Here is a 14,707-nt window from a genome sequence, read left to right on the forward strand (position 1 = left end):
GATCAACGGTTCTCGAGATAGCTTCGTTCATATCAGAAAATTTTTCTTAGTAATAGCTAAACTTGGATATAACTCACCCGCAACAGTTCACAGCTGTTTCAAACTTCTTTACTAGGTGTATTTCGACGAGCTGAAGCCGATGGCAATGGAATTTTCCAGGTGCGATCAACGGCTCTCGAGATAACTTCGTTCATATCAGAAAATTTTTCATAGTAAAAGATAAAGTTGGCTGTAACTCACCCACAACAATTCACAGACGTTGCTAAACATCTTACTAGGTGTATTTCGTCCTACCGAAGCCGATGAAACAGGAGTTTTTCAGGCGCGATCAACGGTTCTCGAGATAGCTTCGTTCATATCAGAAAATTTTTCTTAGTAATAGATAAACTTGGATATAACTCCCCCGCAACAGTTCACAGCTGTTTTAAACTTCTTTACTAGGTGTATTTCGACGAGCTGAAGCCGATGGCACCGGAATTTTCCAGGTGCGATCAACGGTTCTCGAGATAGCTTCGTTCATATCAGAAAATTTTCCTTAGTAATAGCTAAACTTGGATATAACTCACCCGCAACAGTTCACAGCTGTTTCAAACTTCTTTGCTCGGTGTATTTCGACGAGCTGAAGCCGATGGCACCGGAATTTTCCATTTGCGATCAACGGTTCTCGAGATAGCTTCGTGCATATCAGAAAATTTTTCTTAGTAATAGCTAAACTTGGATATAACTCACCCGCAACAGATCACAGCTGTTTTAAACTTCTTTACTAGGTGTATTTCGATGAGCTGAAGCCGATGGCACCGGAATTTTCCATGTGCGATCAACGGTTCTCGAGATAGCTTCGTTCATATCAGAAAATTTTTCTTAGTAATAGCTAAACTTGGATATAACGCACCCACAACGGTTCACAGCTGTTTGAAACGTCTTTGCTCGATGTATTTCGACGAGCTGAAGCCGATGGCACCGGAATTTTCCAGGTGCGATCAACGGTTCTCGAGATAGCTTCGTTCATATCAGAAAATTTTTCTTAGTAATAGCTAAACTTGGATATAACGCACCCACAACGGTTCACAGCTGTTTGAAACGTCTTTGCTCGATGTATTCCGATGAGCTGAAGCCGATGGCACCGGAATTTTCCAGGTGCGATCAACGGTTCTCGAGATAGCTTCGTTCATATCACAAAATTTTTCTTAGTAATAGCTAAACTTGGATATAACTCACCCGCAACAGTTCACAGCTGTTTCAAACTTCTTTACTAGGTGTATTTCGACGAGCTGAAGCCGATGGCACCGGAATTTTCCAGGTGCGATCCACGGTTCTCGAGATAGCTTCGTTCATATCACAAAATTTTTCTTAGTAATAGCTAAACTTGGATATAACTCACCCGCAACAGTTCACAGCTGTTTCAAACTTCTGTACTAGGTGTATTTCGACGAGCTGAAGCCGATGGAACAAAAATTTTAGATGTGCGATCAACGGTTCTCGAGATAACGTCGTTCATATCAGAAAATTTTTCATAGTAATAGCTAATCTTGGATATAACTCACCCGCAACAGTTCACAGCTGTTTTAAACTTCTTTACTAGGTGTATGCCGACGAGCTGAAGCCGATGGCACCGGAATTTTCCAGGTGCGATCACCGGTTCTCGAGATAGCTTCGTTCATATCAGAAAATTTTTCTTAGTAATAGCTAAACTTGGATATAACTCACCCGCAACAGTTCACAGCTGTTTCAAACTTCTTTGCTCGGTGTATTTCGACGAGCTGAAGCCGATGGCACCGGAGTTTTTCAGGCGCGATCAACGGTTCTTCGGAGAACGTCGACCATAGGGCGAAAGATGTGAATCAACAAACAGCGTCGGATCGGTATAAAAAATGCGTGCGGTACTACAAAATGATGCCATGCAGCCATCGACGGTGTCGTACAGCGTCAAAATGCAAGATTTCAACAAATTTTTCGTCAAAACGTGTTTTTCAGCTGCTGAAACGCACGAATTTCACCAAAACGGATAATACTGCAATTATTTCCCCGACAAGGGAATGCAGCCGTTTGAAAATTTCCTTCCGGGGGTATTTCGACGAGCTGAAGCCGATGGAACAAAAATTTTAGATGTGCGATCAACGGTTCTCGAGATAACGTCGTTCATATCAGAAAATTTTTCATAGTAATAGCTAATCTTGGATATAACTCACCCGCAACAGTTCACAGCTGTTTTAAACTTCTTTACTAGGTGTATGCCGACGAGCTGAAGCTGATGGCACCGGAATTTTCCAGGTGCGATCACCGGTTCTCGAGATAGCATCGTTCATATCAGAAAATTTTTCTTAGTAATAGCTAAACTTGGATATAACTCACCCGCAACAGTTCACAGCTGTTTCAAACTTCTTTGCTCGGTGTATTCCGACGAGCTGAAGCCGATGGCACCGGAATTTTCCAGGTGCGATCAACGGTTCTCGAGATAGCTTCGTGCATATCAGAAAATTTTTCTTAGTAATAGCTAAACTTGGATATAACTCACCCGCAACAGATCACAGCTGTTTTAAACTTCTTTACTAGGTGTATTTCGATGAGCTGAAGTCGATGGCACCGGAATTTTCCAGGTGCGATCAACGGTTCTCGAGATAGCTTCGTTCATATCAGTAAATTGTTCTTAGTAATAGCTAAACTTGGATATAACTCACCCGCAACAGTTCACAGCTGTTTCAAACTTCTTTACTAGGTGTATTTCGACGAGCTGAAGCCGATGGCACCGGAATTTTCCAGGTGCGATCAACGGTTCTCGAGATAGCTTCGTTCATATCAGAAAATTTTTCTTAGTAATAGCTAAACTTGGATATAACTCACCCGCAACAGTTCACAGCTGTTTCAAACTTCTTTACTAGGTGTATTTCGACGAGCTGAAGCCGATGGCAATCGAATTTTCCAGGTGCGATCAACGGCTCTCGAGATAACTTCGTTCATATCAGAAAATTTTTCATAGTAAAAGATAAAGTTGGCTGTAACTCACCCACAACAATTCACAGCCGTTGCTAAACATCTTACTAGGTGTATTTCGTCCTACCGAAGCCGATGAAACAGGAGTTTTTCAGGCGCGATCAACGGTTCTTCGGAGAACGTCGACCATAGGGCGAAAGATGTGAATCAACAAACAGCGTCGGATCGGTATAAAAAATGCGTGCGGTACTACAAAATGATGCCATGCAGCCATCGACGGTGTCGTACAGCGTCAAAATGCAAGATTTCAACAAATTTTTCGTCAAAACGTGTTTTTCAGCTGCTGAAACGCACGAATTTCACCAAAACGGATAATACTGCAATTATTTCCCCGACAAGGGAATGCAGCCGTTTGAAAATTTCCTTCCGGGGGTATTTCGACGAGCTGAAGCCGATGGAACAAAAATTTTAGATGTGCGATCAACGGTTCTCGAGATAACGTCGTTCATATCAGAAAATTTTTCATAGTAATAGCTAATCTTGGATATAACTCACCCGCAACAGTTCACAGCTGTTTTAAACTTCTTTACTAGGTGTATGCCGACGAGCTGAAGCTGATGGCACCGGAATTTTCCAGGTGCGATCACCGGTTCTCGAGATAGCATCGTTCATATCAGAAAATTTTTCTTAGTAATAGCTAAACTTGGATATAACTCACCCGCAACAGTTCACAGCTGTTTCAAACTTCTTTGCTCGGTGTATTCCGACGAGCTGAAGCCGATGGCACCGGAATTTTCCAGGTGCGATCAACGGTTCTCGAGATAGCTTCGTGCATATCAGAAAATTTTTCTTAGTAATAGCTAAACTTGGATATAACTCACCCGCAACAGATCACAGCTGTTTTAAACTTCTTTACTAGGTGTATTTCGATGAGCTGAAGTCGATGGCACCGGAATTTTCCAGGTGCGATCAACGGTTCTCGAGATAGCTTCGTTCATATCAGTAAATTGTTCTTAGTAATAGCTAAACTTGGATATAACTCACCCGCAACAGTTCACAGCTGTTTCAAACTTCTTTACTAGGTGTATTTCGACGAGCTGAAGCCGATGGCACCGGAATTTTCCAGGTGCGATCAACGGTTCTCGAGATAGCTTCGTTCATATCAGAAAATTTTTCTTAGTAATAGCTAAACTTGGATATAACTCACCCGCAACAGTTCACAGCTGTTTCAAACTTCTTTACTAGGTGTATTTCGACGAGCTGAAGCCGATGGCAATGGAATTTTCCAGGTGCGATCAACGGCTCTCGAGATAACTTCGTTCATATCAGAAAATTTTTCATAGTAAAAGATAAAGTTGGCTGTAACTCACCCACAACAATTCACAGCCGTTGCTAAACATCTTACTAGGTGTATTTCGTCCTACCGAAGCCAATGAAACAGGAGTTTTTCAGGCGCGATCAACGGTTCTCGAGATAGCTTCGTTCATATCAGAAAATTTTTCTTAGTAATAGATAAACTTGGATATAACTCACCCGCAACAGTTCACAGCTGTTTCAAACTTCTTTGCTCGGTGTATTCCGACGAGCTGAAGCCGATGGCACCGGAATTTTCCAGGTGCGATCAACGGTTCTCGAGATAGCTTCGTTCATATCAGTAAATTGTTCTTAGTAATAGCTAAACTTGGATATAACTCACCCGCAACAGTTCACAGCTGTTTTAAACTTCTTTACTAGGTGTATTTCGATGAGCTGAAGTCGATGGCACCGGAATTTTCCAGGTGCGATCAACGGTTCTCGAGATAGCTTCGTTCATATCACAAAATTGTTCTTAGTAATAGCTAAACTTGGATATAACTCACCCGCAACAGTTCACAGCTGTTTCAAACTTCCTTACTAGGTGTATTTCGACGAGCTGAAGCCGATGGCACCGGAATTTTCCAGGTGCGATCAACGGTTCTCGAGATAGCTTCGTTCATATCAGAAAATTTTTCTTAGTAATAGCTAAACTTGGATATAACTCACCCGCAACAGTTCACAGCTGTTTCAAACTTCTTTACTAGGTGTATGTCGACGAGCTGAAGCCGATGGCAATGGAATTTTCCAGGTGCGATCAACGGCTCTCGAGATAACTTCGTTCATATCAGAAAATTTTTCATAGTAAAAGATAAAGTTGGCTGTAACTCACCCACAACAATTCACAGCCGTTGCTAAACATCTTACTAGGTGTATTTCGTCCTACCGAAGCCGATGAAACAGGAGTTTTTCAGGCGCGATCAACGGTTCTCGAGATAGCTTCGTTCATATCAGAAAATTTTTCTTAGTAATAGATAAACTTGGATATAACTCCCCCGCAACAGTTCACAGCTGTTTTAAACTTCTTTACTAGGTGTATTTCGACGAGCTGAAGCCGATGGCACCGGAATTTTCCAGGTGCGATCAACGGTTCTCGAGATAGCTTCGTTCATATCACAAAATTGTTCTTAGTAATAGCTAAACTTGGATATAACTCACCCGCAACAGTTCACAGCTGTTTCAAACTTCCTTACTAGGTGTATTTCGACGAGCTGAAGCCGATGGCACCGGAATTTTCCAGGTGCGATCAACGGTTCTCGAGATAGCTTCGTTCATATCAGAAAATTTTTCTTAGTAATAGCTAAACTTGGATATAACTCACCCGCAACAGTTCACAGCTGTTTCAAACTTCTTTACTAGGTGTATTTCGACGAGCTGAAGCCGATGGCAATGGAATTTTCCAGGTGCGATCAACGGCTCTCGAGATAACTTCGTTCATATCAGAAAATTTTTCATAGTAAAAGATAAAGTTGGCTGTAACTCACCCACAACAATTCACAGACGTTGCTAAACATCTTACTAGGTGTATTTCGTCCTACCGAAGCCGATGAAACAGGAGTTTTTCAGGCGCGATCAACGGTTCTCGAGATAGCTTCGTTCATATCAGAAAATTTTTCTTAGTAATAGATAAACTTGGATATAACTCCCCCGCAACAGTTCACAGCTGTTTTAAACTTCTTTACTAGGTGTATTTCGACGAGCTGAAGCCGATGGCACCGGAATTTTCCAGGTGCGATCAACGGTTCTCGAGATAGCTTCGTTCATATCAGAAAATTTTCCTTAGTAATAGCTAAACTTGGATATAACTCACCCGCAACAGTTCACAGCTGTTTCAAACTTGTTTGCTCGGTGTATTTCGACGAGCTGAAGCCGATGGCACCGGAATTTTCCATTTGCGATCAACGGTTCTCGAGATAGCTTCGTGCATATCAGAAAATTTTTCTTAGTAATAGCTAAACTTGGATATAACTCACCCGCAACAGATCACAGCTGTTTTAAACTTCTTTACTAGGTGTATTTCGATGAGCTGAAGCCGATGGCACCGGAATTTTCCATGTGCGATCAACGGTTCTCGAGATAGCTTCGTTCATATCAGAAAATTTTTCTTAGTAATAGCTAAACTTGGATATAACGCACCCACAACGGTTCACAGCTGTTTGAAACGTCTTTGCTCGATGTATTTCGACGAGCTGAAGCCGATGGCACCGGAATTTTCCAGGTGCGATCAACGGTTCTCGAGATAGCTTCGTTCATATCAGAAAATTTTTCTTAGTAATAGCTAAACTTGGATATAACGCACCCACAACGGTTCACAGCTGTTTGAAACGTCTTTGCTCGATGTATTCCGATGAGCTGAAGCCGATGGCACCGGAATTTTCCAGGTGCGATCAACGGTTCTCGAGATAGCTTCGTTCATATCACAAAATTTTTCTTAGTAATAGCTAAACTTGGATATAACTCACCCGCAACAGTTCACAGCTGTTTCAAACTTCTGTACTAGGTGTATTTCGACGAGCTGAAGCCGATGGAACAAAAATTTTAGATGTGCGATCAACGGTTCTCGAGATAACTTCGTTCATATCAGAAAATTTTTCATAGTAAAAGATAAAGTTGGCTGTAACTCACCCACAACAATTCACAGCCGTTGCTAAACATCTTACTAGGTGTATTTCGTCCTACCGAAGCCGATGAAACAGGAGTTTTTCAGGCGCGATCAACGGTTCTTCGGAGAACGTCGACCATAGGGCGAAAGATGTGAATCAACAAACAGCGTCGGATCGGTATAAAAAATGCGTGCGGTACTACAAAATGATGCCATGCAGCCATCGACGGTGTCGTACAGCGTCAAAATGCAAGATTTCAACAAATTTTTCGTCAAAACGTGTTTTTCAGCTGCTGAAACGCACGAATTTCACCAAAACGAATAATACTGCAATTATTTCCCCGACAAGGGAATGCAGCCGTTTGAAAATTTCCTTCCGGGGGTATTTCGACGAGCTGAAGCCGATGGAACAAAAATTTTAGATGTGCGATCAACGGTTCTCGAGATAACGTCGTTCATATCAGAAAATTTTTCATAGTAATAGCTAATCTTGGATATAACTCACCCGCAACAGTTCACAGCTGTTTTAAACTTCTTTACTAGGTGTATGCCGACGAGCTGAAGCCGATGGCACCGGAATTTTCCAGGTGCGATCACCGGTTCTCGAGATAGCTTCGTTCATATCAGAAAATTTTTCTTAGTAATAGCTAAACTTGGATATAACTCACCCGCAACAGTTCACAGCTGTTTCAAACTTCTTTGCTCGGTGTATTTCGACGAGCTGAAGCCGATGGCACCGGAATTTTCCAGGTGCTATCAACGGTTCTCGAGATAGCTTCGTTCATATCAGAAAATTTTTCTTAGTAATAGCTAAACTTGGATATAACTCACCCGCAACAGTTCACAGCTGTTTTAAACTTCTTTACTAGGTGTATGCCGACGAGCTGAAGCCGATGGCACCGGAATTTTCCAGGTGCGATCACCGGTTCTCGAGATAGCTTCGTTCATATCAGAAAATTTTTCTTAGTACTAGCTAAACTTGGATATAACTCACCCGCAACAGTTCACAGCTGTTTCAAACTTCTTTGCTCGGTGTATTTCGACGAGCTGAAGCCGATGGCACCGGAATTTTCCAGGTGCTATCAACGGTTCTCGAGATAGCTTCGTTCATATCAGAAAATTTTTCTTAGTAATAGCTAAACTTGGATATAACTCACCCGCAACAGTTCACAGCTGATTCAAACTTCTTTGCTCGGTGTATTCCGACGAGCTGAAGCCGATGGCACCGGAATTTTCCAGGTGCGATCAACGGTTCTCGAGATAGCTTCGTGCATATCAGAAAATTTTTCTTAGTAATAGCTAAACTTGGATATAACTCACCCGCAACAGATCACAGCTGTTTTAAACTTCTTTACTAGGTGTATTTCGATGAGCTGAAGTCGATGGCACCGGAATTTTCCAGGTGCGATCAACGGTTCTCGAGATAGCTTCGTTCATATCAGTAAATTGTTCTTAGTAATAGCTAAACTTGGATATAACTCACCCGCAACAGTTCACAGCTGTTTCAAACTTCTTTACTAGGTGTATTTCGACGAGCTGAAGCCGATGGCACCGGAATTTTCCAGGTGCGATCAACGGTTCTCGAGATAGCTTCGTTCATATCAGAAAATTTTTCTTAGTAATAGCTAAACTTGGATATAACTCACCCGCAACAGTTCACAGCTGTTTCAAACTTCTTTACTAGGTGTATTTCGACGAGCTGAAGCCGATGGCAATCGAATTTTCCAGGTGCGATCAACGGCTCTCGAGATAACTTCGTTCATATCAGAAAATTTTTCATAGTAAAAGATAAAGTTGGCTGTAACTCACCCACAACAATTCACAGCCGTTGCTAAACATCTTACTAGGTGTATTTCGTCCTACCGAAGCCGATGAAACAGGAGTTTTTCAGGCGCGATCAACGGTTCTTCGGAGAACGTCGACCATAGGGCGAAAGATGTGAATCAACAAACAGCGTCGGATCGGTATAAAAAATGCGTGCGGTACTACAAAATGATGCCATGCAGCCATCGACGGTGTCGTACAGCGTCAAAATGCAAGATTTCAACAAATTTTTCGTCAAAACGTGTTTTTCAGCTGCTGAAACGCACGAATTTCACCAAAACGGATAATACTGCAATTATTTCCCCGACAAGGGAATGCAGCCGTTTGAAAATTTCCTTCCGGGGGTATTTCGACGAGCTGAAGCCGATGGAACAAAAATTTTAGATGTGCGATCAACGGTTCTCGAGATAACGTCGTTCATATCAGAAAATTTTTCATAGTAATAGCTAATCTTGGATATAACTCACCCGCAACAGTTCACAGCTGTTTTAAACTTCTTTACTAGGTGTATGCCGACGAGCTGAAGCTGATGGCACCGGAATTTTCCAGGTGCGATCACCGGTTCTCGAGATAGCATCGTTCATATCAGAAAATTTTTCTTAGTAATAGCTAAACTTGGATATAACTCACCCGCAACAGTTCACAGCTGTTTCAAACTTCTTTGCTCGGTGTATTCCGACGAGCTGAAGCCGATGGCACCGGAATTTTCCAGGTGCGATCAACGGTTCTCGAGATAGCTTCGTGCATATCAGAAAATTTTTCTTAGTAATAGCTAAACTTGGATATAACTCACCCGCAACAGATCACAGCTGTTTTAAACTTCTTTACTAGGTGTATTTCGATGAGCTGAAGTCGATGGCACCGGAATTTTCCAGGTGCGATCAACGGTTCTCGAGATAGCTTCGTTCATATCAGTAAATTGTTCTTAGTAATAGCTAAACTTGGATATAACTCACCCGCAACAGTTCACAGCTGTTTCAAACTTCTTTACTAGGTGTATTTCGACGAGCTGAAGCCGATGGCACCGGAATTTTCCAGGTGCGATCAACGGTTCTCGAGATAGCTTCGTTCATATCAGAAAATTTTTCTTAGTAATAGCTAAACTTGGATATAACTCACCCGCAACAGTTCACAGCTGTTTCAAACTTCTTTACTAGGTGTATTTCGACGAGCTGAAGCCGATGGCAATCGAATTTTCCAGGTGCGATCAACGGCTCTCGAGATAACTTCGTTCATATCAGAAAATTTTTCATAGTAAAAGATAAAGTTGGCTGTAACTCACCCACAACAATTCACAGCCGTTGCTAAACATCTTACTAGGTGTATTTCGTCCTACCGAAGCCGATGAAACAGGAGTTTTTCAGGCGCGATCAACGGTTCTTCGGAGAACGTCGACCATAGGGCGAAAGATGTGAATCAACAAACAGCGTCGGATCGGTATAAAAAATGCGTGCGGTACTACAAAATGATGCCATGCAGCCATCGACGGTGTCGTACAGCGTCAAAATGCAAGATTTCAACAAATTTTTCGTCAAAACGTGTTTTTCAGCTGCTGAAACGCACGAATTTCACCAAAACGGATAATACTGCAATTATTTCCCCGACAAGGGAATGCAGCCGTTTGAAAATTTCCTTCCGGGGGTATTTCGACGAGCTGAAGCCGATGGAACAAAAATTTTAGATGTGCGATCAACGGTTCTCGAGATAACGTCGTTCATATCAGAAAATTTTTCATAGTAATAGCTAATCTTGGATATAACTCACCCGCAACAGTTCACAGCTGTTTTAAACTTCTTTACTAGGTGTATGCCGACGAGCTGAAGCTGATGGCACCGGAATTTTCCAGGTGCGATCACCGGTTCTCGAGATAGCATCGTTCATATCAGAAAATTTTTCTTAGTAATAGCTAAACTTGGATATAACTCACCCGCAACAGTTCACAGCTGTTTCAAACTTCTTTGCTCGGTGTATTCCGACGAGCTGAAGCCGATGGCACCGGAATTTTCCAGGTGCGATCAACGGTTCTCGAGATAGCTTCGTGCATATCAGAAAATTTTTCTTAGTAATAGCTAAACTTGGATATAACTCACCCGCAACAGATCACAGCTGTTTTAAACTTCTTTACTAGGTGTATTTCGATGAGCTGAAGTCGATGGCACCGGAATTTTCCAGGTGCGATCAACGGTTCTCGAGATAGCTTCGTTCATATCAGTAAATTGTTCTTAGTAATAGCTAAACTTGGATATAACTCACCCGCAACAGTTCACAGCTGTTTCAAACTTCTTTACTAGGTGTATTTCGACGAGCTGAAGCCGATGGCACCGGAATTTTCCAGGTGCGATCAACGGTTCTCGAGATAGCTTCGTTCATATCAGAAAATTTTTCTTAGTAATAGCTAAACTTGGATATAACTCACCCGCAACAGTTCACAGCTGTTTCAAACTTCTTTACTAGGTGTATTTCGACGAGCTGAAGCCGATGGCAATGGAATTTTCCAGGTGCGATCAACGGCTCTCGAGATAACTTCGTTCATATCAGAAAATTTTTCATAGTAAAAGATAAAGTTGGCTGTAACTCACCCACAACAATTCACAGCCGTTGCTAAACATCTTACTAGGTGTATTTCGTCCTACCGAAGCCAATGAAACAGGAGTTTTTCAGGCGCGATCAACGGTTCTCGAGATAGCTTCGTTCATATCAGAAAATTTTTCTTAGTAATAGATAAACTTGGATATAACTCACCCGCAACAGTTCACAGCTGTTTCAAACTTCTTTGCTCGGTGTATTCCGACGAGCTGAAGCCGATGGCACCGGAATTTTCCAGGTGCGATCAACGGTTCTCGAGATAGCTTCGTTCATATCAGTAAATTGTTCTTAGTAATAGCTAAACTTGGATATAACTCACCCGCAACAGTTCACAGCTGTTTTAAACTTCTTTACTAGGTGTATTTCGATGAGCTGAAGTCGATGGCACCGGAATTTTCCAGGTGCGATCAACGGTTCTCGAGATAGCTTCGTTCATATCACAAAATTGTTCTTAGTAATAGCTAAACTTGGATATAACTCACCCGCAACAGTTCACAGCTGTTTCAAACTTCCTTACTAGGTGTATTTCGACGAGCTGAAGCCGATGGCACCGGAATTTTCCAGGTGCGATCAACGGTTCTCGAGATAGCTTCGTTCATATCAGAAAATTTTTCTTAGTAATAGCTAAACTTGGATATAACTCACCCGCAACAGTTCACAGCTGTTTCAAACTTCTTTACTAGGTGTATGTCGACGAGCTGAAGCCGATGGCAATGGAATTTTCCAGGTGCGATCAACGGCTCTCGAGATAACTTCGTTCATATCAGAAAATTTTTCATAGTAAAAGATAAAGTTGGCTGTAACTCACCCACAACAATTCACAGCCGTTGCTAAACATCTTACTAGGTGTATTTCGTCCTACCGAAGCCGATGAAACAGGAGTTTTTCAGGCGCGATCAACGGTTCTCGAGATAGCTTCGTTCATATCAGAAAATTTTTCTTAGTAATAGATAAACTTGGATATAACTCCCCCGCAACAGTTCACAGCTGTTTTAAACTTCTTTACTAGGTGTATTTCGACGAGCTGAAGCCGATGGCACCGGAATTTTCCAGGTGCGATCAACGGTTCTCGAGATAGCTTCGTTCATATCACAAAATTGTTCTTAGTAATAGCTAAACTTGGATATAACTCACCCGCAACAGTTCACAGCTGTTTCAAACTTCCTTACTAGGTGTATTTCGACGAGCTGAAGCCGATGGCACCGGAATTTTCCAGGTGCGATCAACGGTTCTCGAGATAGCTTCGTTCATATCAGAAAATTTTTCTTAGTAATAGCTAAACTTGGATATAACTCACCCGCAACAGTTCACAGCTGTTTCAAACTTCTTTACTAGGTGTATTTCGACGAGCTGAAGCCGATGGCAATGGAATTTTCCAGGTGCGATCAACGGCTCTCGAGATAACTTCGTTCATATCAGAAAATTTTTCATAGTAAAAGATAAAGTTGGCTGTAACTCACCCACAACAATTCACAGACGTTGCTAAACATCTTACTAGGTGTATTTCGTCCTACCGAAGCCGATGAAACAGGAGTTTTTCAGGCGCGATCAACGGTTCTCGAGATAGCTTCGTTCATATCAGAAAATTTTTCTTAGTAATAGATAAACTTGGATATAACTCCCCCGCAACAGTTCACAGCTGTTTTAAACTTCTTTACTAGGTGTATTTCGACGAGCTGAAGCCGATGGCACCGGAATTTTCCAGGTGCGATCAACGGTTCTCGAGATAGCTTCGTTCATATCAGAAAATTTTTCTTAGTAATAGCTAAACTTGGATATAACTCACCCGCAACAGTTCACAGCTGTTTCAAACTTCTTTGCTCGGTGTATTTCGACGAGCTGAAGCCGATGGCACCGGAATTTTCCATTTGCGATCAACGGTTCTCGAGATAGCTTCGTGCATATCAGAAAATTTTTCTTAGTAATAGCTAAACTTGGATATAACTCACCCGCAACAGATCACAGCTGTTTTAAACTTCTTTACTAGGTGTATTTCGATGAGCTGAAGCCGATGGCACCGGAATTTTCCATGTGCGATCAACGGTTCTCGAGATAGCTTCGTTCATATCAGAAAATTTTTCTTAGTAATAGCTAAACTTGGATATAACGCACCCACAACGGTTCACAGCTGTTTGAAACGTCTTTGCTCGATGTATTTCGACGAGCTGAAGCCGATGGCACCGGAATTTTCCAGGTGCGATCAACGGTTCTCGAGATAGCTTCGTTCATATCAGAAAATTTTTCTTAGTAATAGCTAAACTTGGATATAACGCACCCACAACGGTTCACAGCTGTTTGAAACGTCTTTGCTCGATGTATTTCGATGAGCTGAAGCCGATGGCACCGGAATTTTCCAGGTGCGATCAACGGTTCTCGAGATAGCTTCGTTCATATCACAAAATTTTTCTTAGTAATAGCTAAACTTGGATATAACTCACCCGCAACAGTTCACAGCTGTTTCAAACTTCTTTACTAGGTGTATTTCGACGAGCTGAAGCCGATGGCACCGGAATTTTCCAGGTGCGATCAACGGTTCTCGAGATAGCTTCGTTCATATCACAAAATTTTTCTTAGTAATAGCTAAACTTGGATATAACTCACCCGCAACAGTTCACAGCTGTTTCAAACTTCTGTACTAGGTGTATTTCGACGAGCTGAAGCCGATGGAACAAAAATTTTAGATGTGCGATCAACGGTTCTCGAGATAACTTCGTTCATATCAGAAAATTTTTCTTAGTAATAGCTAAACTTGGATATAACTCACCCGCAACAGTTCACAGCTGTTTCAAACTTCTTTGCTCGGTGTATTTCGACGAGCTGAAGCCGATGGCACCGGAATTTTCCAGGTGCTATCAACGGTTCTCGAGATAGCTTCGTTCATATCAGAAAATTTTTCTTAGTAATAGCTAAACTTGGATATAACTCACCCGCAACAGTTCACAGCTGATTCAAACTTCTTTGCTCGGTGTATTCCGACGAGCTGAAGCCGATGGCACCGGAATTTTCCAGGTGCGATCAACGGTTCTCGAGATAGCTTCGTTCATATCACAAAATTTTTCTTAGTAATAGCTAAACTTGGATATAACTCACCCGCAACAGTTCACAGCTGTTTTAAACTTCTTTACTAGGTGTATGCCGACGAGCTGAAGCCGATGGCACCGGAATTTTCCAGGTGCGATCACCGGTTCTCGAGATAGCTTCGTTCATATCAGAAAATTTTTCTTAGTAATAGCTAAACTTGGATATAACTCACCCGCAACAGTTCACAGCTGTTTCAAACTTCTTTGCTCGGTGTATTTCGACGAGCTGAAGCCGATGGCACCGGAATTTTCCAGGTGCTATCAACGGTTCTCGAGATAGCTTCGTTCATATCAGAAAATTTTTCTTAGTAATAGCTAAACTTGGATATAA

Source organism: Diachasmimorpha longicaudata, chromosome 8, assembly GCF_034640455.1.
Source record: "Diachasmimorpha longicaudata isolate KC_UGA_2023 chromosome 8, iyDiaLong2, whole genome shotgun sequence".
Taxonomy (NCBI): domain Eukaryota; kingdom Metazoa; phylum Arthropoda; class Insecta; order Hymenoptera; family Braconidae; genus Diachasmimorpha; species Diachasmimorpha longicaudata.